The sequence below is a fragment of the Pseudophryne corroboree genome, chromosome 6 (genome assembly GCF_028390025.1).
Source record: "Pseudophryne corroboree isolate aPseCor3 chromosome 6, aPseCor3.hap2, whole genome shotgun sequence".
NCBI classification, from domain to species: domain Eukaryota; kingdom Metazoa; phylum Chordata; class Amphibia; order Anura; family Myobatrachidae; genus Pseudophryne; species Pseudophryne corroboree.
The window spans coordinates 713,986,324-714,010,563 of record NC_086449.1 but is presented as its reverse complement, the minus strand read 5'-3'; positions in this window follow the sequence as shown (position 1 = coordinate 714,010,563).

The following is a 24,240-nucleotide window of genomic DNA, read 5'->3' as shown; positions in this document are numbered from 1 at the left end:
ATACATAGGCCCTCATTCCGAGTTGTTCGCTCGCAAGCTGCTTTTAGCAGCTTTGCTCACGCTAAGCCGCCGCCTACTGGGAGTGAATCTTAGCATAGTAGATTTGCGAACGAAAGATTAGCAGATTTGCGAATAGACAGTTTTTAGCAGTTTCTGAGTAGCTCCAGACTTACTCTGCCACTGCGATCAGTTCAGTCAGTTTTGTTCCTGGTTTGACGTCACAAACACACCCAGCGTTCGCCCAGACACTCCCCCGTTTCTTCAGACACTCCCGCGTTTTTCCCAGAAACGGTAGCGTTTCTTCACACACTCCCATAAAACGGCCAGTTTCCGCCCAGAAACACCCACTTCCTGTCAATCACATTACGAACACCAGAACGAAGAAAAAACCTCGTAATGCCGTGAGTAAAATACCTAACTGCATAGCAAATTTACTTGGCGCAGTCGCACGCACTGCGGACATTGCGCATGCGCATTAGCGACTAATCGCTCCGTTGCGAAAAAAAAATAACGAGCGAACAACTCGGAATGACCACCATAGTAACATAGTAACTAAGGTTGAAAAAAGACAATTGTCCATCGAGTTCAACCTATTTGTGGTCTCCTATGCAGTCTTATTATAGGACTAGTTATTTTTATGTTAGGACTAGTTATATTAACTATAATGCGTGCCTACGCACCATAACCCTGAATATCTTTATCCAATAGGAATTTATCTAACCCATTCTTAAAGGTGTTGACTGAGTCCGCCATTACTACTCTCTCAGGCAGGGAATTCCAAACACGTATTGTCCTCACTGTGAAAAAACCTTTTCGCCTCAATGTGAGGAAACTCGTCTCCTCTAACCTAAGCGAGTGACCACATGTCCTCTGTGCTGATCTTATAGAAAACAGGTCCCTCCCAAGCTCTGTGTATTGACCCCTTATATATTTGTAGATGTTGATCATGTCCCCTCTTAGTCTCCTCTTTTCCAATGTAAACATGCCTAGCCTTGCAATCCTTTCCTCGTATTCCAGCGTCTCCATGCCCTTGATTAGTTTGGTCGCCCGCCTCTGAACCTTTTCTAGCTTCAGGATATGCTTTTTGATAGAATGATAGAAAGTGGTGTAAAACCAGGCTATTCAGCTTTATGACTTATACCCCTTTTCCACTGACTTACAAATCCCAGGTTGTTGCTCATCACCGTGCATGAACCCAGGATTTTTGTCAATAGAAATGGCTCCACCCAGGTCCAGTCTCCTGGAAATCTTTCCCAGGTATCTAGCAGGGTTTTAAGGGCCCCATACACTAATGCGACATGTCCGACCGTCATGACGCAGGCGATCACCCCGGCAGCCTCCCAGGTGGCAGGATCGGCCAAGATACATCGTATGCTGTCCTTTTGCATACAATGTATCTTGGGCGATCCCAGCCATGCCTGCGGGGTCGGACATGATCGCTAGTGCAGCACAGTCAATCTGGAGGATCCGATCCGATGCTCATGGGAACGCGCATCGGATCAGATTGGAAACACCTCCAAAATGCCCAATTTCTTCCGATATATCGGGCTGAATGCCCGAAATCGGATTAAATCGGGCATTATCGTTCTAGTGTATGGAGCCCTTTACCTAGTAAGGTACCACATTAGCTGCAGTGGAAACGGGTTACCCGGATCATCCAACTCAGGACCCATTTCCAGCAAAGGAAGAACCACATTCCGGGAATAGCCGGATCGGCACTACTGTTGAAAAGGGGTATGTCTCGGGTCTGATCCAGTTTGCAACTGTGTTCCAAATCTTGGGTTGAACTCGGGACTTCAATGTAAAAGCGGTATTAGATTAATCTGATTGCATATTTGGGATGCGTTCAGTGACCAATGCCGGAATCCCTGCACCACTAAGGAGACTGGTGCCGGAACACCACCAACCGACATCTCGAAGGTAAGTATCAGGGTTCGCCTTAGGGTTAGGGCCTTGGGGGGGTTAGGGTTAGGCATTAGGGGGGATAGTTAGCCCTAGCCACCACCCTCTGCGGGTTAGCCCTGGCCGCCACCCCCAGGAGGGTTAGGATTAAGGTATGGTACGGGGGAGGGTAATAATACCTCCAATGTCAGGATCTTCGTCATTGGGATGTTGTTGTCAGTCATGTGACACGCTGGCATTCTGACCACCAGGATGCCATACTGAATATTGCTTTTCTCTTTGATGTACTTACCTGAAAAATACCTACAAACAGTCCAGATTTAGGTGTGTTCATCTAGTGATAGGGGCACGTTTCTAGGGGAAATCGGGGTGCACCATTGGGTATAGTCCCTTGCCAAATTATTGTGTATATCATTTACTTCTAAAAAAATAAAATTAAAAAAATTATAACATTATGGCGATCATTATAGGGATGAAATCGATGAACAGGAGAATCGATGATGATAAATATTATTAGTGTTCTTATACTGAAGACAAAATGCACAATCTCAGAACTAGTAGCAGGACATGTGTGCTTCATGCAGAGATTCATCTGGCTCTCTCACTCCAAGATAAGGATCCCAGTGAGCAACCTCAGACATCACCAAGCACCCTCTCTTCCTATCAGAGAGCCTTCAGGCTTAGTCCTGTCAGCACCCTGGTCCCCACACCTCCACCTGTCATTGGCTTGCCTGGAATGTTAGATCAGAACACCTTCTTCCTTTATGTCTCACTGCTACAGTGGCTGTACATTCTTGTTGTATTGAAACTTTAATATCTAAAACACTCCGACTAACAAGGTCTCCAAGCTGTCCTCCTTATCTAAATATGCACTTACAGTCATTTAAGCAAGGAAGTTGACCCTATAGCGGCATGCAGAAATGTCCCAAAAGGCGTCTTGGCCGAAATAGTTCCACGTTTCCTGGGAGTGTCAGAGGCTTTGAAGATTTTGGAAAAAAGTGTTCCTGAACAAGTCCCTACTTTCCTATAAATCACCAAGGGCAAAATACAATGTAAAATGTTGAGCACTGTGAGAGTAGGTTACTTAAGCTGGATACACAACTATACGGTACATGGCTTGATCACTCGATATCGGGTGAATTTGCTGTACAGTTCCATTAACTAATAAACGGCTTATAACGCTCCTGCAAAGACCAGGATTGGGAGGTCGCATCTTACAGTATGTTCTGTTTAATATTTGTTGGGCTGACCTCCCAATCCCATAAAAGCTATTGTCAGCACTGTTTATACGGGTGTCACAGGAGGCAGACAGCAGGTCAAGCCAATCAGCAGAGTGATCACAAAAGTGTGTACCCAGCTTTTGTGACCCTGGTTTGCTCAGGCCTAATTACCGCCCTTAATAACTATATAATTAGTAACTAATTCATTATACATTTTGATGATCATGACCCCTTCTGCTTAGCACCTGAACTTCCCATTTAGTTTACTATTGCAGTTACCTGTGCTCAATAGATTTATTGATGAGAAAAATGTGTTTAAAGCCTCAGCAAATTCATTCAGCACAGGCAACAGCAATAGTGAATGAAAATGATTTTCGGCTTGCTAAGAACAGTACTTGTTGTGTGTCCCTAAAGACGTCTGACAGTAGACCACTCCTTAAAGAATAGCAGCACAATTTAAAGGTCATTCATACAATCAGAGACTTCATTGTTTATCGTTCTAACTCCTTTGGGGTCTTTGTACTGAGCCTTGTAGAGAGACAAAGTGGATGGAAATAAAGTCTCAACGAATCAGCTCCTAACTGCTATGTTACAGGCTGTGTTTGAAAAATGACAGTTAGGAGCTGGTTGGTTGGTTGGTACTTTATCTTCATCCACTTTATTACTCTCCAAACGTTGATACATCTCACCTAGTGTACCTATCTTATGTGCAGAGTTCTATACTTTGGCCCTACCCTTGGATACGTCACACAGCTCAGCTCTACTCATTGTATGAGCGGTTTTGTGCAATGTTGAAGGGCAGGAATATTAAGCAACTGTCTCTAGATGATATAAAGGTTTTGCTATAAAAAAAAAAACCACAGAAGAAAGAAGAATGCTAAAGAGATATATTTAGGAAAGTAGAGAGCAAAGTTGTGTAATAGCTTACTGCCTCACAGCACTGAGGTCTTGTGTTCGATCAGGGCCGGATCTAGGGGGGGGCGAATGGGGCGACCGCCCCCCCCCCCCTAGCACAGTCATAGCCACGCCCACTTTTGAGCAGAAGAGAGCTCTCCGGGGAGAGCATGAGGCAGAACGATGTGCTGCAGCTTATACCACAGCAGCACAGAGGAGCCAGGAGAGCAAGGGTTACAGAGCATTCGCCCCTCACTTGCTGGTGTGTGGGTACTAGGGCTAATAAATACAATTACCCCATAGCACAGTCACATGTACATAGAACAATCACAAAGCTCTATTTCAGTCTCACTCAAAAAGTTCAGTCAGAATTGAGAGAGGAGGAGTTAGGATTGCAGATGGGAGGAGTTGGGACTGTAGAGGGAGGAGTCAAGATTAAACAGTAAACCGCCCCCCCTAAAGAAAAGTCTAGATCCGTCCCTGTGTTCGATACCCACCAAAGCTCTATTTTTTGTAGTTTGTATGTTCTCTTAGTGCTTGCGTGGGTTTACTCTCGGTACTTCGGTTTGCTCCGAAAAACATATCGGAAGGTTAAGTGGATTCTGGCAATATTATCCCATTTGTATGTGTGCTCAAGTTTTTCTTTTTATGTCTGTGTGGCTTGTCAATTGCTGTATTACTTAATGCTTCTGTATTTTAAGGGTTACTCAGGTTTGTTAGCAAACCAAAAAAGTTGGCAATGGTTTTGCCCAATTGCTAACTTTTTTTGTTTGCTAACAAACCTGAGTAAGGCCCTATGTGCATTGTTTTTGAGGGATCAGTACGTAATCCCGCTGGACGGGATCCCGGCGGTCGAAATACCGATGCCGGAATCCCGACCACACAATCCCGACAGGGGTGGCGAGCGGAACGCAGCCCCTTGCGGGCTCGCTTCACTTGCCACGCTGCGGGCACGGTGCCTCGCTACGCTCGGCACACTATTGTATTCTCCCTCTATGGGTGTCGTGGACACCCACGGAGGGAGAATATGTCGGGATTGTGGCGGTCGGGATTGTGGCGGTCGGGATTCCGGCGTCGGTATTTCGACCGCCGGGATCCCGTCCAGCGGGATGTTGACCACATCCCGTTTTTGATGTCTGTAAAGTGCCTTAAGTCCTGTTGGAGAAAGAGCTATATAAATAAAATTATTTTACTGTTATTATTATTATTATTATTATTACTATTACATGTGTGCTAGACTGTAAGCTCTACTGAGGCAGGGACTAATGTGAATAACTAAATATTCTCTGCAAAACATTGTGGAATATGTGAGCGCCATATAAATAATTGAGAAGGAAAAATAAAAGAAGAAGAGAAAAAAAGAAGAATTCATGTAAAGAGCAATACATTGAATTTGTCTTTAGATAGAAGGGTTAACATCTAAGTAGATAATTGCAGAAAATATAAATTACCTTACTCACTTCCTAAATTAATTCATGCAAATTAATAAATGCCCAAATGTATATTTTGACTTGCACCATTTATCTAAGCTATTGCGTGTGTGTTTAGTAGGATTTTTCTTTTGTTCAGTTACAAAAAAAAAACAAGTCTCCAGGGGTTTACGAAGAATGAGTATAAATACTCTATCCGAATCCACATGCATTCAATATTCCTATTCTCTTTGATCATTTTTTATGCTTGAATTTAAACACATTTTACACAATTAATATCCCCTCATGGCAATCACATGGATTTTTTTATTGTGGAATTAAAAAAACACCACTTTCTTTTTCTCGCACTAATTTCTCAGCCATAAAACTTTACGAAGCTCCCATATAAAGTGCTTCGAGCAGTGTGAGAAACTACAGATTGGTTTGCTTGCAGCAATTTTTCTGACAAAAGTTTACAATTCCACATATAGTACAATTTATGGATGGGAATTTGAACTAATTATTATTATTTTTTTTAACTTTGTTAATATAATGGTAGGAGCCCAAATGGCTGAAAAGAAATAAAATTTGCCATTGAATGAAAAAAACCTAAAGTGAATGCTCTGCTAAATTAGTAATTACAAAGCACCCACCGTAATACACTTAAGATCGTTTACAGAGATAGGGCTATGGCCAGGGGAGGTGGATAAGAGGAGGTGGTTACGCCTTTTCCACCAAACCCCACCAAAAAATCCAGAGCCTGACCTGGGTAGTTAAACATGGTTTCAAGCCATGTCACAGTGGTTTCATCCAGGTTAGTGACAGGTCTTCTCTCTGATGCTTGGAGATGGGCGAGCCAACTCTCCCTATGCTTTTAGCGTGACCCAGTTTGGATTACCCGGGTCGTAGGTTTATCACGCCACTACCTGGGTCCTTCCTGGGATCGACCCTGGTAGCTACCATAGTCGGATTCCCAGGTAACGCGACTAGGGTTATTTTTCTCAGAACCTTACCCTCCAAACTTGGATCTGGGTTGCCTCGGCAATATACCAGGTTGTACATTTTGTGTAAAAGAGATATTAGAAAGAGCTCAGGTGGATATACACCACAAACAGCTATATTATTTGCAGGTGCCTGAGGACTTGTACAAATATACATTAGTGGTGCAATGCCTGTAACTCAACATATGGGCAAAAACATACCTCTCAACATCGAGTGGGTCTAAAGAGAGACCAAAAAGTGGTGTGGCCTATGGAAAGGGGGGGGTGGCTTCACAGGAATAGCCACACACCTGTTTTCGTCACTTGAGGGCATGCCCAGCACTCTGTGAGCTGTTGGCATGCCCCCAGTCCCTCTGTTACACCACATGTAGTGCCCCTGATTGATATTACACCACATAGTAATTCCCCTTATTCAGGTTACGTCACTTAGTAGTGCCCATTGCACTACACAATGGTACCATCTATACATGTTATGCCACACAGTAGTACCTCTTATATACAATGCCCACAGTAGTGTCCTTTATACACAATTCCCACAGTAGTAGTGCCCATTACAAATAATACCCAGAATAGTAGTGCCACTTACATTAATGACCACAGTAGAGCCGGTTATACATATATTGCCCACTGTAGTGCCCCTTATACACTTCTCTGCCTCTCTCACTCCAGCAGTTCACTGCCTTGGTCTCTCCAGCAGCTTCCCCACCTCTCTTGTCCCTCCAGCCCCGTCTCATCTTGTCTTTAAGATGCACAGAACCTGCTCCTCTTCATGGCTCTCTGCCTTCAGCAGCTGTGACAGCATGACATAACATATGCCGTGCTGTAAAATGAAGCCACTTGGACCTGAGGAGGGGATGAATGCTGTACAACAGACACAGCATGTATGAGTACCAGGAGGAGTGGGCTGTAAATGGAGGAGGACCTTTGAGCCAGAAGGACATGAGGAAGAAGGAGGTGGCTGTAGCTCATCAGTAACACTAATGTCGCCTGCATCATCTATTGATGTAGGTAATGGGGCAGGTTTTTCTGTTGGAATTACTGTGCAGGGCAATGGAGGTGGTGGAACTATTTCCCCCTACCATTACAGGGGGTGGTACTCAGTTACACCTTATTGCCCCTGCCTATAACTCTTCTTTCCCCTCCAGGTGAGTTACAGCATCATAGCTCGGGCCCCCATGATGCAAAGCTACGAATGGAGATATCAAGCAGAGGATGCAGGGCTGTGAATTGCGTTATCACTACCTCCATCCCACCTATTTCACTAAACCCTGACTATACACCATACTGACATAGAAATATCCCTTTGATGACAGATAAGAACTCCTTGGCCCATCTAGTCCCACACTTACACACTAGGGTTAATTTTTTTTTTGTCGGGAGCCAGTTATTCTACCTGTTTATTTTTCCAATTGTGGGACGAAACTGAGCACACTGAGGAAAGTTTATGCAAGTGTAACACCCCGGGGTTGGCGGGTATGTTTAAGTGGTCGAGAGAGGTATCACAGGTGTTTGGTGGCTATGTGATGGACCTTTCCCCTGAAATGTTTATCCCCGTACCCCGTACCTTGTCTCATAGTACTGTATTCAGACTGGTAGGATAGATTGATACGAAACAGGAGTGAGTAGCAGTTCCAACAGGTTGTCTTTTTATTGAGCTGCAATGAACTCTGGATTGAAGATGATAATTGGTTAATCGGCGTTAAATTGGAATAATCACAAAAAATAAGATTTTAAACCTACCGGTAAATCTTTTTCTCCTAGTCCGTAGAGGATGCTGGGGACTCCGTAAGGACCATGGGGTATAGACGGGCTCCGCAGGAGACATGGGCACTATAAAGAACTTTAGAATGGGTGTGCACTGGCTCCTCCCTCATTGCCCCTCCTCCAGACCTCAGTTAGAGAAACTGTGCCCAGAGGAGACGGACAGTACGAGGAAAGGATTTTTGTTAATCCAAGGGCAAGATTCATACCAGCCCACACCATCCACACCGTATAACCTGGACTATACGCAACCAGTTAACAGTATGAACAAAACAGTATCAGCCAACGACTGATCTTAACTGTAACATAACCCTTATGTAAGCAATAACTATATACAAGTCATGCAGAAACATGTCCGCACTGGGACGGGCGCCCAGCATCCTCTACGGACTAGGAGAAAAAGATTTACCGGTAGGTTTAAAATCTTATTTTCTCTTACGTCCTAGAGGATGCTGGGGACTCCGTAAGGACCATGGGGATTATACCAAAGCTCCAAACTGGGCGGGAGAGTGCGGATGACTCTGCAGCACCGATTGAGCAAACATGAGGTCCTCTTCAGCCAGGGTATCAAACTTGTAGAATTTTGCAAAAGTGTTTGAACCCGACCAAGTAGCCGCTTGGCAAAGCTGTAAGGCCGAGAAGCCTCGGGCAGCCGCCCAAGAAGAGCCCACCTTCCTATTGGAATGGGCCTTAACTGAATTTGGTAACGGCAATCCAGCCGTAGAATGAGCCTGCTGAATCGTGTTACAGATCCAGCGAGCAATAGTCTGCTTAGAAGCAGGAGTGCCAACCTTGTTGGCTGCATACAGGACAAACAGTGCCTCTGTTTTCCTAACCCGAGCCGTCCTGGCTACGTAAATCTTTAAGGCCCTGACTACATCAAGGGATTTGGAATCCTCCAAGTCTCCCGTAGCCACAGGCACCACAATAGGTTGTTTCATATGAAACGATGACACCACCTTAGGCAAAAATTGAGGACGAGTCCTCAACTCTGCTCTATCCACATGGAAAATGAGATGGGGCTCTTATGAGATAAGGCCGCCAATTCGGACACCCGCCTTGCAGATGCCAAGGCCAACAACATGACCACTTTCCAAGTGAGAAACTTTAATTCAACTGTTTGAAGAGGTTCAAACCAGTGAGATTTTAGGAACTGTAACACCACGTTAAGGTCCCATGGTGCCACTGGGGGCACAAAAGGAGGTTGGATGTGTAGCACTCCCTTTATAAAAGTTTGGACTTCTGGGAGAGAAGCCAATTCCTTCTGGAAGAAGATAGATAGGGCCGAAATCTGTACCTTAATGGAGCCTAGCTTTAGGCCCATATCCACTCCTGTCTGTAGAAAGTGGAGAAAACGACCCAAGTGGAAAACTTCCGTAGGAGCATTCTTGGCTTCACAGCAAGATACATACTTCCTCCAGATACGGTGATAATGTTTTGCCGTCACTTCCTTCCTAGCCTTTATCAGAGTAGGGATGACTTCTTCCGGAATACCCTTCTCCGCTAGGATTCGGTGTTCAACCGCCATGCCGTCAAACGTAACTGCGGTAAGTCTTGGAACACGCAGGGTCCCTGCTGCAACAGGTCCTCCATGAGAGGTAGAAGCCACGGATCTTCTGTGAGCATCTCCTGAAGATCTGAATACCAGGCCCTTCGAGGCCAATCTGGGACAATGAGTATTGTCTGTACTCTTTTTCATCTTATGATTCTCAATATTTTTGAGATGAGAGGAAGAGGAGGGAACCCATAGACCGACTGAAATACCCATGGTGTCACCAGGGCGTCCACCTCTACTGCCTGAGGGTCCCTTGACCTGGCACAATACCTCCGAAGCTTCTTGTTGAGGCGTGATGCCATCATGTCTATTTGAGGAAGTCCCCAAAGACTTGTTATCTCTGCAAAGACTTCTTGATGAAGTACCCACTCTCCTGGATGGAGATCATGTCTGGTCTGCTTCCCAGTTGTCCACTCCCGGAATGAATACCGCTGACAGAGCGCTTACGTGACTTTCTGCCCAGCGCAGAATCCTGGTGGCTTCCGCCATTGCCACTCTGCTCCTTGTCCCGCCTTGGCGGTTTACATGAGCCACGGCTGTGATGTTGTCTGATTGAATCAGAACCGGTAGGTCGCGAAGAAGATTCTCCGCTTGTCGTAGGCCGTTGTATATGGCCCTTAATTCCAGTACGTTGATGTGTAGACAAGCCTCCTGGCTTGACCACAGTCCCTGAAAATTCCTTCCTTGTGTGACTGCTCCCCATCCTCGGAGGCTCGCGTCCGTGGTTATCAGAACCCAGTCTTGAATGCCGAATCTGCGACCCTCTAGAAGGTGAGCACTCTGCAGCCACCACAGGAGAGACACCCTGGCCCTGGGGGACAGGCTTATCTTCTGATGTATTTGTAGATGGGACCCCGACCACTTGTCCAGAAGGTCCCACTGAAATGTCCTCGCATGAAACCTGCCGAAGGGGATGGCCTCGTAGGCTGCCACCATTTTCCCCAGAATTCGAGTGCATTGATGGACCGACACTCTTTTTGGTTTTAGCAGGTCTCTGACCATGTTCTGGAGGTCCTGGGCTTTCTCCATTGGGAGACAAACCCTCTTCTGTTCCGTGTCCAAAATCATGCCTAGGAATGATAGTCGAGTCGTTGGAATCATTTGCGACTTTGGCAGATTTAGAATCCAACCATGCTGTTGTAGCACTCTTAGGTAGAGTGACACGCTTTTCAGCAATTGATCTCGCTTTTATCAGGAGATCGTCCAAGTACCGGATAATTGTGACTCCCTGCCTGCGCAGGAGCACCATCATCTCCGCCATCACCTTGGTGAAAATCCTCGAGGCCGTGGAAAGCCCAAACGGCAACGTCTGAAACTGGTAATGACAGTCCTGTACAGCGAATCTCAGGTACTCCTGATGAGGAAGATATATGGGGACATGAAGGTATGCATCCTTTATGTCCAGTGACACCATAAAATCCCCCCATTCCAGACTGGAGATCACTGCCCGGAGCGATTCCATCTTGAATTTGAACCTTTTCAAGTACAGGTTTAGGGATTTCAGATTTAAAATGGGTCTGACCGAGCCATCCGGCTTCGGGACCACGAACAGGGTTGAATAGTACCTTTTTCCCTGTTGGACTAGGGAAACCATGACAATCACTTGCTGTTGACACAGCTTTTGAATTGCAGCTAACACTACTTCCCTCTCTGGGGGAGAAGCTGGCAAGGCCGATTTGAAAAATCGGCGAGGGGGCACCTCTTCGAATTCTAGTTTGTAGCCTTGGGATACAATTTCCATCGCCCAAGGATCCATGTCTGACAGAAGCCAGACCTGGCTGAAGAGTCGAAGACATGCCCCCACCGGTGCGGACTCCCTCAGTGGAGCCCCAGCGTCATGCGGTGGATTTAGTAGTAGCCGTGGAGGACTTCTGTTCCTGGGAGCTAGCCGAAGCAGGCGTTCTTTTCCCTCTACCCTTACCTCTGGCGAGGAAGGATGAGCCTCGACCTTTTCTGGACTTATGCGACCGAAAGGACTGCATCTGATATTGTGGAGTTTTCTTTTGCTGTGGGGGAACAAAAGGCAAAAAGGTAGATTTACCCGCGGTAGCTGTGGAAACCAGGTCCGCGAGACCTTCCCCAAATAAAACCTCACCCGTGTAAGGTAAAACCTCCATATGCTTCTTTGAGTCTGCATCACCCGTCCATTGGCGGGTCCACAGGGCTCGCCTAGCAGAAATCTCCATGGCGTTGGCTCTTGAACCTAGCAGCCCAACGTCTCTCTGAGCGTCTCTCATATATAAGACTGCATCTTTAATGTGACCTAAGGTCAATAAAATGGTATCCCTATCTAGGGTATCAATGTCAGCTGACAAGGTATCTGTCCAAGCTGCAACCGCGCTACATACCCATGCCAATGCTATTGCCGGTCTGAGTAAAGCCCCCGTATGTGTATAAATAGATTTTAAGGTAGTTTCCTGTCTGCGATCAGCAGGATCCTTGAAGGCTGCCGTGTCGGGAGACGGTAGCGCCACCTTCTTGGACAAGCGCGTTAAAGCCTTGTCCAGCCTGGGCGAGGATTCCCACCATACCCTGTCCTGTGCAGGGAAAGGATACGCCATAAGAATCCTCTTGGGAATCTGCAGTTTTTTGTCTGGAGTTTCCCAAGCTTTTTCAAATAACTCGTTCAGCTCATGAGACGGGGGAAAGGTTACCTCAGGTTTCTTTTCCTTATACATGCCCACCCTCGTGTCAGGGAGAGAGGGGTCATCTGTGATATGCAAAACATCTTTTATTGCAATAATCATATAATGAATACTTTTGCCCACCCTTGGGTGTAACCTTGCATCATCGTAGTCGACACTAGAGTCAGAATCCGTGTCGGTATCAGTGTCTGCTATTTGGAATAGAGAACGTTTTTGAGACCCTGCAGGGCCCTGTGACCCAGTCAAATCCATGGATTGACTCCCTGTTTTTTCCCTGGACTCTGCTTTGTCCAACCTCTGATGCAATAAGATCACATTTGCATCTAAAACATTCCACATGTCCAACCAATCAGGTGTCGGCGTTGCCGACGGAGACACCCCAATCATCTGCTCCACCTCCTCCTTAGATGAGCCTTCCGCTTCAGACATGCCGACACACTCGTACCGACACCCCCACACACACAGGGATATTTATCTGGAGATAGTCCCCCAATAAGGCCCTTAGGAGAGACAGAGAGAGAGTATGCCAGCACACAACCAGCGCCAACTGACACTGGAAAACAAATTCCCAGAATATATAGCGCTTTTTCATATAATTATGTATAAAACACTCACTGCGCCATACAAGTGCCCCCCCCCTCTTTTTTGCCCTGTGTCACCGTGTTCAGCAGTGGAAAGTCCGGTGAGCCAGCTTCTCTGCAGTGCTCTGTGGATAAAATGGCGCTGGTTAGTGCTGTAGGCAGTGGCGGAACAAGCAAGCGGTGGGCCCAGGTGCGACAAAATGCTTTGGGCCCCCCCCCCCCCATCCAAGTCCACCCCAGGGGCAGTGCGCGCCGTAGGCGCGCGCAAAAATACATAGTGGTGTGGCTTCGTGGGGAAGGGGTGTGGCCACAAAATAATACCAACACAGTAGTCTCCATTATTCAAATTACGCCGCACAGTAGCACCACTACACCAGGTAGAGACCCTTTTACACCTTACAGCGAACAGATTCCTCTTTTTACACATTACAGCAGACAGCGTGCCCTTTTTACACATAACGGCAGACCGCGTGCCCTTTTTACACATTACGGCAGACAGCGTGCCCTTTTTACACATTACAGCAGACAGCCTGCCCTTGTTACACATAGCGGCAGACAGCGTGCCCTTTTTACACATTATGGCAGACAGCGTGCCCTTGTTACACATTACGGCAGACCGCGTGCCCTTGTTACACATTACGGCAGACAGCGTGCCCTTGTTACACATTACGGCAGGCAGCGTGCCCTTGTTACACATTACGGCAGACAGCGTCCCCATTTTTACACATTACGGCAGACAGCGTGCCCTTGTTACACATTACGGCAGACAGCGTCCCCATTTTTACACATTACGGCAGGCAGATTCCCCATTTTTACACATAGCAGCAGGCAGATTCCCCATTTTTACACATAGCGTCAGGCAGTCCCCCTGTTTTACACATAGCGTCAGGCAGTCCCCCTTTTTTACACATTACGGCAGGCAGATTCCCCTTTTTACACATTGCGTCGGGCAGATTACCCCTTTTTACACATAGCGGCAGGCAGTCCCCCATTTTTACACATTGCGGCAGGCTGATTCCCCCTTTTTACACATTGCGGCAGGCAGTCCCCCCTTTTTACACATTGCGGCAGGTAGTCCCCCCTTTTTACACATTGCGGCAGGCAGTCCCCCCTTTTTACACATTGCTGCAGGCAGTCCCCCCTTTTTACACATTGCTGCAGGCAGTCCCCCCTTTTTACACATTGCGGCAGGTATACCCCCCTTTTTACACATTGCGGCAGGTAGTCCCCCATTTTTACACAGTGCGGCAGGTAGTCCCCCATTTTTACACAGTGCGGCAGGTAGTCCCCCATTTTTACACATTGCGGCAGGCAGGCACAAGAAAGAAGGAAAGAAGGAAAGAAAGAAGGAAAAAGAAAGAAAGAAAGAAAGAAAGAAAGAAAGAAAGAAAGAAAGAAAGAAAGAAAGAAAGAAAGAAAGAAGAATTATACTTACCCTCTCCGCTGGCTCAGGCTCCTCGGTGCAGCGTCAGAGACGATTCCCGGGCTGGAGAGAAGGAGGAGGAGGGAGGCTGAGAAGGGAGCCGCAGCAGCGCTGTGTTACTGGTGGAGGCGCTGCTGCTGCTGCCCCTCTGCTTCCCTATAGGCTGTTCTCGGAAGACAGCCTATAGGGAAGCAGAGGGGCAGCAGCAGCAGCGCCTCCACCAGTAACAAAGCGCTGCTGCGGCTCCCTTCTCAGCCTCCCTCCTCCTCCTTCCCCCGTCTGTAGTACCGCTGCTCCTCTCCTCTCCTCTCTTCGCCGGGCGGCTGTGCGCTGCGGGCAGCGGTTGCCCGCAGCGCACAGCGGCATGTAATGAGTCAGTTTGACTCATTACATGCTTGGGCCCCTGGACAGAGGCGGGCCCCAGTGCAGTGCACTGCCTGCACTGCCGGTAGTTCCGCCTCTGGCTGTGGGACCAAGCTCCGCCGCCTCCAGCGGATTTATATAACTACTGCCTCCGCACCCTATAATACTCATATGCCAGCCTTAGAGGTTTATATTGCTGCCCAGGGCGCCCCCCCCCCCCCTGCGCCCTGCACCCATCAGTGCCTGCTAGTGTGTGTTGTGTGGGAGCAATGGCGCGCAGTGTTACCTCAGGGAAGATCTGAAGTCTTCTGCCGCTTTAAAGTCTTCTTTTCTTCTTACACTCACCCGGCTTCTATCTTCCGGCTCTGCGAGGAGGACGGCGGCGCGGCTCTGGGACGAACAGCGAGGGGAAGCCTGCGTTCCGACTCCCTCTGGAGCTAATGGTGTCCAGTGGCCTAAGAACAGAGCCTATCACTTAAGTAGGTCTGCTTCTCTCTCCTCAGTCCCACGATGCAGGGAGCCTGTTGCCAGCAGTGCTCCCTGAAAATAAAAAACCTAACAAAATAATTTTTTCAGAGAAACTCAGGAGAGCTCCCTGTAATGCACCCAGTCTCCTCTGGGCACAGGATCTAACTGAGGTCAGGAGGAGGGGCATAGAGGGAGGAGCCAGTGCACACCCATTCTAAAGTTCTTTATAGTGCCCATGTCTCCTGCGGAGCCCGCCTATACCCCATGGTCCTTACGGAGTCCCCAGCATCCTCTAGGACGTAAGGGAAAGAAGAATTAGACATCAAAGTTGAACAAAGAGAAGACAATTGGTTACAGTTCACACTACAAAGGCACATTCAATATGCAAAAGACAATTGATTTGAATCACAGAAGAATGGCAGAATATTGTGCCTAGTTCAGACTTGATCGATTTGCAGAAGTCTGCGATCAAATAGTCACTGCCCATGGAAACTGAAAATCCATCCCATGCAAGTGTGCGAATGCATGTGTATGCCGTGCAAAAACTTTGCCAGACAGCGGACATCTGCAAATCCGTTCGCAACTCACGCACCATCTGTTAGGCGTGGCGGCTCACGCAAGCGCCCGACCGTTGCTAAGCAATGGCCCCAGCGCGTCATGTCTGCCGCACCTCCTCCTGCTCCCTGCTCGGCGCCTGGCAATGCCAGGACGCTGAGCGCGCTGAGCCGCCGGGTCCATAGCAACGGGGACGCCACAGGCGGACCGCGTTCCCCATTGCCATGTAAATAAATGATCATCACCCGTCAGCGTGTGGTCGTGTAGCAGGGCAGCTGCACGACATTTTCTCATTAGGTGCTCTTTAGCTTTTGGTGCAGATACATCTTATATTCTCCCTCAGTGCCTTACACTGACGCCGGTGATAGCTTCCTGTGAGCTGTTCCTGCTCTGGAGTGTTCTGTTATCTGGTCTACCCTGTTCCAGTGGTCCTGAGTCCTGGTGTTCGGAAGCCGGTCATAGGAGTCCTTCCAGCCCTCCAGTCGATTGTAACCTGTGCCTGTTATCTCGGGATTCCCGTTCACTTGTGGTTACCTTCCCGGTGTTGTGAGTAGCGGCTTCTGCCGCGTCTTGCGGCCTAGGCCGTAGTATTCTTTTGTTATATTTGTTGCTGGTGTTTTTGCGGCGGTTTCCGCCCTAGCTGTCCTCCCCGGTACACGACAGTGCCGTGTAGGGTGTGGACAGTATTACCTTTGTTGTTCTTTTCCTTTGCCGGCAGTGCCGCACATACGTTTTATTTGAGTTTAGTAGTAGCCCCTAGCTCTGATCTTTATTTAGTTAGAGGTCCCCTTGTTCTCTCCCCATCTCAGTTTACGCCTTGTCTCCAATTAAGACTGGGGGGCATCGGAGTTGGGCAGACTTAATCCGCCCTTCAAACGCGGCTGCCATGGGCCCCAAGAACACATAGTCTCGCAGGCTTAGACTGACCACGCGGGTGGAACAACGGAGTTAGGTTCCTAGGGGTATTCTTGAACTTCGCTATTATTACAGCGTCACGTTTCTGTGCTCTTAACTAACCCACTCAGTATCTTACGTTCTAAGCATAGAGAACTTAACACCATCAAATGATTTTTCCAGTCTGTGTGTAGCCCAGGACTTACTCCTACAGTTTGAAACAAACAGGCTGATCGGGGCTGGAGCTGACGTCACACACCCACCCTGAAAAAGCTTGGGAATGCCTGCATTTTTCCTGACACTCCCAGATAATGGACAGTTACCACTAACGAATGTCCGCTTACTGTCACTCACCTTGTGTACGCCTAGTGATCAAAACTTTTGCACCATTCTGTCGCACACTGCAGTGCATACGCATGTGCAGTCATTCAATAATCGGAAGATATGTGATTTTGCACAACAGCGATCAGGTCTGAATTAGTTTCCAATGTACTCACTCAGACAGAGCAGAGGATTTCACTTGCTGGCCAGTTTTTGATGGTATCTCACTGTTACAAGATGGCTGTGGCGTCCGTGCCTCTCACCAGGCCTGGCAGTGTTCGGTCTCTGGATGCGGCGTATCAAAACTGGCTCAGCTGGCACTCACCCCGCTACTTACACTATACAGCGCTGCTCTCACCACCCAGCATCCTGCGGCTGACACTCGTCCTTAGCTCCCGCTCTGCTTCTCGCTCAGCATGCGTCCAGTACCTCCTGTCTCCACACACAGCTCCTCCTCATTCTTCCAGGTAGGCTCCCCTGTTCCCAGGCTACCCTGCCCAATCAGCAGCCTGCATCCAGACCATGTGATCGGACCAAGATCCTTGCTTAACTCTTGCTGTGCCAGATCTTTCCCCTCCTGTTGCTGCGGACTTGCAAGTTACTCTTAAAGGGGCACACACACACCATTTTCCGGGGTACCACACAAACATGGGGAGAATATACAAAACTCCATACCATTAGGGCTCTAGCCTATTGAGGTTCATGTTCATGACCACTGTAATGTTTCAATTTCAGTGTCTTTGTTTTTAATTTATCCATTTAAAAAATGTTTTATTTTGTTTACATTCCTAGAAATCCTCTCAGAGGAGACGCGAAGAGTGGAGACGAGGAGACACGCAGATGCAGTGAGGACCCGGAACCGGAAGTGATGGCTGCTGGTTGCCGGACGCCAGGGAGCATGATCAGGATGCGCATGTGCAGGTCAGAGGGGGATCGGTGCTGTGAGCCGTGTGCTGTGAGCGGGTCGGAACCCAGGTGGTGCTGATCCCAGGAGGCGGGAGCCTGGGAGCGCACCAAGCAAAGGAGAAAGCCGGGCACTGGGGGTATCATCAGGGGGAAGCCGAACAGCAGATCCACCAGCGGGGGAAGCATCAGAGCAAGGTGCCGGGAGAGAAAGCAGCGGTGGTCTGACTGAGGCTGGAGCAGGGCTGCTGGAAAGAGCCAACCAGGGAAGCTGGTACCAGTAAGTAGGTGCTGCTGCAGGTGGTTGTGACTCCCCCCGGACATGCAAGTATCATATTTATTATTGGATTGTTTGTTTGTTTTTTTACTGTTTTCCATTGATACACTCTTACACATTATACATTGCATTACCTATTACTTTACCCATTACTTTACTGTGTTGAAAATGATCTCTTTCCATAGCTAGGCTATAGTATCATATTGTGTAGCATAGTCTGTACTGTTTGTATTGTATTACATAGTCGATATTGTTTGTATTGTATTGTTTTTACAAAGGTACAGGGAGTTAGAGTTGTTAGATAAAATGGGGGTGTCCGTGGTTGGGAATCTCACTCAGTGCATGTCGTGCATGATGTATGCGCACCTGGAGCAACCCGCCCAGTGTGAATACATCTGTGTGAGGTGTACGCGAACGGTTGCCTTGGAAGCCCAGGTAACTGATCTAAAGCAAACCGTTACGCGACTGAGGAGTATTCACGATCTCGAGCAGAGCTTAGATAGAACGGTGGAGGAGTTAGAGGGGGGGGACACACCGGTAGACGAGGACGAGGATAATAAGGTAGCTAGCTGGTCACGGTTAGAAGGAAGAAGAAGAGGGAGAGACAGGACATCTCCGATCTGCCAAACCCCAATAAATTCGCCCGACTGGATGAAGATTCTGGGGATAGCAGTGGGAAATGATGGCACTGGAGGATACCATTCCCTCTAGCAACCAGAGGAGCGGTCCCTCCAGGATAAAGGGAGCAAAAGACAGTGAGGTACCTAGTCAAATTGTGGTGGTAGGGGATTCTATTATCAGGAAGACAGACAGGGCAATCTGCTACGGGGACTGTGATCGTCGTACAGTCTGTTGTCTCCCGGGTGCTCGGGTATGGCACATTGCGGACCGGGTAGAAAGATTGTTGGGAGGAGCCGGGACCGACTCGACGGTCTTGGTGCATGTTGGCACCATGTTGGCACCAACAACAAAGTTAGTGGTAGGTGGGATATCCTCAAGAAAGATTATAGGGACCTAGGCCAAAAATTAAAGGCAAGGACATCTAAGGTAATATTCTCTGAAATATTACCTGTACCACGTGCTAGTCCAGGAAGGCAGAGGGAGGTTAGGGAGGTAAATGTGTGGCTCAGGGACTGGTGTAGTAAAGAGGGGTTTGTGTTCTTAGAACACTGGGCAGACTTCTCAGTCAGGCGCCATCTTTTTTGTTGCGCTGGATTGCACTTGAATGAGGAGTGGCAGTGGTGCTGGGGGGAAAGATGGTTAGAAGGGTGGAGGTGATTTGAAACTAGGGGGTAAATTTACTAAGATGGGAGTTCTATTTAAGATGAGATGTTGCCCATAGCAACCAATCAGATTCTAGTTCTCATTTATCTAGCACCTTCTAGAACATAATACTTGGAATCTGATTGGTTGCTATGGGCAACATCACATCTTAAATAGAACTCCCAACTTAGTAAATTTACCCCTAGGTGCCTGGGGGGAGGGATTAGTATAATGGGGGTGGAGAGGGGGGGAAGGAGAAAAATAGTCAGCAATGGTAATTTAGGGGAAACCCAGGTTCCTAAGGAAACGTTATCTACAACAAAACTTGCGGATCAGGGAATTACTAAACTTAAGAAGCCTAACAAGTAAAATGGGGGAGTTAGAAACAATTACACTTAACGACCAATATGACATAATAGGCATTACAGAGACATGGTGGGACGATTCTCACGTCTGGGTGGCAAACATTGAGGGGTACACCCTCTTCAGGAGAGAGAGGACTAATAAAAAGGGAGGGGGTGTTTGTCTTTATGTTAAACCATTCTTAAAACCATATCTAAAGGAGGTCATTTACGAGGGGATCGGAGATAACGTAGAGTCATTATGGGTTAAGATTTCGAGTGGCGGTAAAGATACAAAAAAACTTTTAATAGGGACATACTACAAACCATCAGATATTAGTGTGTCTGACGAATTACTACTCCTGCAGTAAATCGAAAAAGCTGCAGGAATGGGGGACGTCATTATTGTTGGGGACTTTAATTACCCGGACATAAACTGGAACACCGAAACATTAAATACAGCTAGGGGTAACAGGTTCTTAAACATGCTAAAAGATCATTACTTGTCCCAGGTAATCGTGGAACCAACTAGGCAAAGGGCTATACTGGACCTAGTACTAACTAGTAATGAGGAAATAATAACAAATATTAAAGTAGGGGAGACCCTAGGAAATAACAATCACAATATGATCATATTCGATATCAGCTTCCAGAAACAACAATATAAGGGTTTAACTAAGACTTTTAACTTTAGGTAAGCTAATTTCATATTGCTGAAACAAGCAATGAAGGACATCAATTGGGAAATTGTATTTCATGGTAAGAATACTGCTGAAATGTGGGACATTTTTACAAATGCGCTTATTAAGTACACTCATTTGTATATTCCCAAAGTCAACAAAAACAGGAGTAGGCAATTCAAACCGATGTGGCTTAATAAGAAGGTCAAGGAACAAATGGATAAAAAAAGGTGTGCTTTCAAAGATTTTAAGTCTGATGGAACGGTGGAATCATTTCAGTCCTACAAGAAATGTAACAAGAAATGCAAAAAAAGCAATCAGAGCAGCTAAAATAGAAAACTAAAAACAAATCGCAAGGGAGAGTAAAACAAACCCCAAAACGTTCTTTAAGTATATGAACGGTAAAAGGTTAAAAAGGGAGAATATTGAGCCTTTAAAGGGTGAGTTGTATGTCTTGATTAATGATGATAGGGAAAAAGCTGAGTTATTTCATAAATTCTTTTCATCAGTATTCACGAAAGAGGACAGGTTGACGAGAGTAGAGCATAACATAAACTATAATAATGACCCGTTGCTTGGTACTTGGTTAAATGAGGGAGTAGTCCAGGAGAGACTAAGTAAAATTAAGATAAATAAATCTCCTGGGCCGGATGGATTCCACCCCAGGGTTCTTATGGAACTTAACGTAGAGATATCGAGACCTCTGTATTTGATTTTCAGCGACTCAATTAAATCAGGAATGATACCAAAGGACTGGCGTATAGCAGAGGTAGTCCCAATATTTAAAAAGGGTATTAAAAAGCACCCCGGGAACTATAGACCGGTAAGTTTGACATCTATAGTAGGGAAAATACTAGAAGGTATATTAAGGGATAGCATACTAGAGTACTTGGATACCTCCAAGTTTATTACTAGGAATCAGCATGGCTTTATGAAGGACAGGTCATGTCAAACTAATAAGCTTCTACGAGAAAGTGAGCGGTAATATTGATCAGGGTAAAGCAGTGGATGTGATCTTTTTGGGCTTCACTAAGGCCTTTGACAAAGTTCCACATAGGAGACTAATTCTCAGACTAAGAGAGCTTGTGGTAGGAAACACTGTTTGTACTTGGGTGAGTAATTGGCTGTTCAATAGGGAACAGCGAGTGGGGATTAATGAGATGTACTCTGAATGGGCTTCAGTACTCAGTGGAATACCACAGGGTTCAGTACTCGGGCCACTGCTGTTTAACATAATCATTAATGACCTAGGAGAGGGACTGGAAAGCACAGTGGCAATTTTCGCAGATTATACTAAACTATGTAGAGTAATTAATTCAGACAAGGATGTTGAGTCTCTGCAGAATGACTTATCTAGACTTGAGGTCTGGGAGTATAAACCAGGCCTGGCTAACCTGTGTCTCTCCAGATGTTGTGAAACTACACATCCCAGCATGCCCTGACACAGTTATAGCATTCCTTAATAGCAAAACTGTGGCAAAGCATGATGGGACTTGTAGTTTTATAACAGCTGGAGAGCAACAGGTTGGCCAGGCCTGGGATAAATGGAGAATGAGGTTTAATATAGACAAATGTAAAGTTAGGCATTTTGGGACTAAGAACAATCAGGCTGCCTATAAACTAAATGGGGAAAATGTAGGGAAAACGGTAGTTGAAAAAGTTTTGGGAGTGCTCATCGATAATAAACCAGGTAGCAGTACACAATGTCAAAATACAGCAACAAAAGCTAATAAGGTGTTAGCATGCATAAAACGGGGTATGGAGACAAGGAATGAGAGTGTAATCCTGCCACTGTATAAATCATTGGTGCGGCCACACCTGGAATATTGTGTACAGTTCTGGGCGCCTCACTATAAAAAAGATATCTTGGAACTCGAAAGGGTTCAGAGACGAGCCACTAAACTGGTTAAGGGGTTAGAGGCACTGAATTATGAGGAAAGACTTAAAAGGTTAGATATGTTCACACTGGAAAAGAGGCGACTGAGAGGGGACATTAATATCTATAAATACATTAAGGGACAGTACAAGGATTTATCAAACGATTTGTTTATAAAAAAAAAAAACACTACATAGGACACGAGGACACCCCCTGAGGTTAGAAGAAAAAAAAAACTCCATACACAACGGAGAAAATGTTTCTTCACAGTAAGAACAGTAAGGATTTGGAATTCTCTGCCAGAGAAGGTAGTAATGGTGGACTCAATCAATAAATTTAAAAATGGATTAGATAGATTCCTAGCGGGAAAAAATATCCAGGAATACAGCATTTAATTAATATAAAAATTATAATACAGGTTGAACTCGATGGACATTTGTCTTTTTTTCAAACTCAACAATTATGTAACTATGTAAATAAAGTTATTAAATATCCTGAAGCTACACCAATCCCCTTAGCATTGATTCAGAAAACCTGCCTCGATTGCTGCTGAACAGAGTTTAGGAAAACCAGAAGGAGAAAAGTATCAAGGAATATAAAGGAATGTATTGTAGTTCTGCTACTGTTCTGCGTGGTTAAAGTTAGAGGGTTCCAACCAAGACAGGACATTATCATGGAGCTGATAGGAGAAAAGTGCGGTTAGCAAGTGATGAGAATGACTTGTGTATCTGGATTCGATGAAGGACAAAGTGACGTTCACTGTAATTTACAATAATATCTCTCCCTTTCATTTGGTCTTCACTCCCTCACTCTTGTTCTTCTTTCCATTCAAGTGATTTGTATTTGTTTTTTTCCAAAAGCCTTCCAGTGCAGTGTTAATAATAATTTACAGTAGGGTGTGCGTTATTTTGTATACTAATACACAAATATCCCTAATGAACACTAATGATCACATAGGTCATACGCGAGGACATCATAACTCACAGATTATATTGCTACTATTTTACAGTCTATACATATTGTATGATGGTATCACAATCTTTTTTTTACATTAATCTTATTAAAATACTGAGGACTTTTCTATAAATCCCAATTTGGATCCCAGTTACCTAAATTAGTCACTTATGTCTTCTTGTGTTTCATATATGTTTATTATTTATTTATTACCAGTTATTTATATAGCGCACACATATTCCGCAGCGCTTTACAGAGTATATTTGCCCATTCACATCAGTCCCTGCCCCAGTGGAGCTTACAATCTATATTCCCTACCACATGTACACACAGACACATTCACGTTAGGGTTAATTTTTTGGTTGGGAGCCAATCAACCTGCCAGTATATTTTTGGATTGTAGGAGGAAACCGGAACACCCGGAGGAAACCCATGCAAGTACGGGGAGAATATACAAACTCCACACAGTTAGGGCCATGGTGGGAATCAAACCCATGACCACAGTGCTGTGAGGCAGTAATGCTAATCATTACATCATCCGTACTGCCTAATACATATATATATATATATATATATATACCTCTACTATATATATCTATATATATATATATCTACTATATATATATATATCTAAATATATCTATATATATCTCTACTATATATATATATATATATATGTGTGTGTGTGTGTGTGTGTGTGTGTGTATATATATCTACTATATAAAAGTGAAAATTTGTCCTTCTGTCTGTCTATACATATCCACAGTTTACAAGTGAAGATCATGAAATTTGACATACAGGCGTATTCAAACATACCGGACGCAACTAAAAAAATTAGAAATCCCTAGCAGTCCTAGGGGGAGAAAGCAGCACAGAGTATATCAGGAGACAGCATAACTCTAGAATTACTGGAGCAATGTACTCACAAATTGGTACACATATGCCTTACAATCT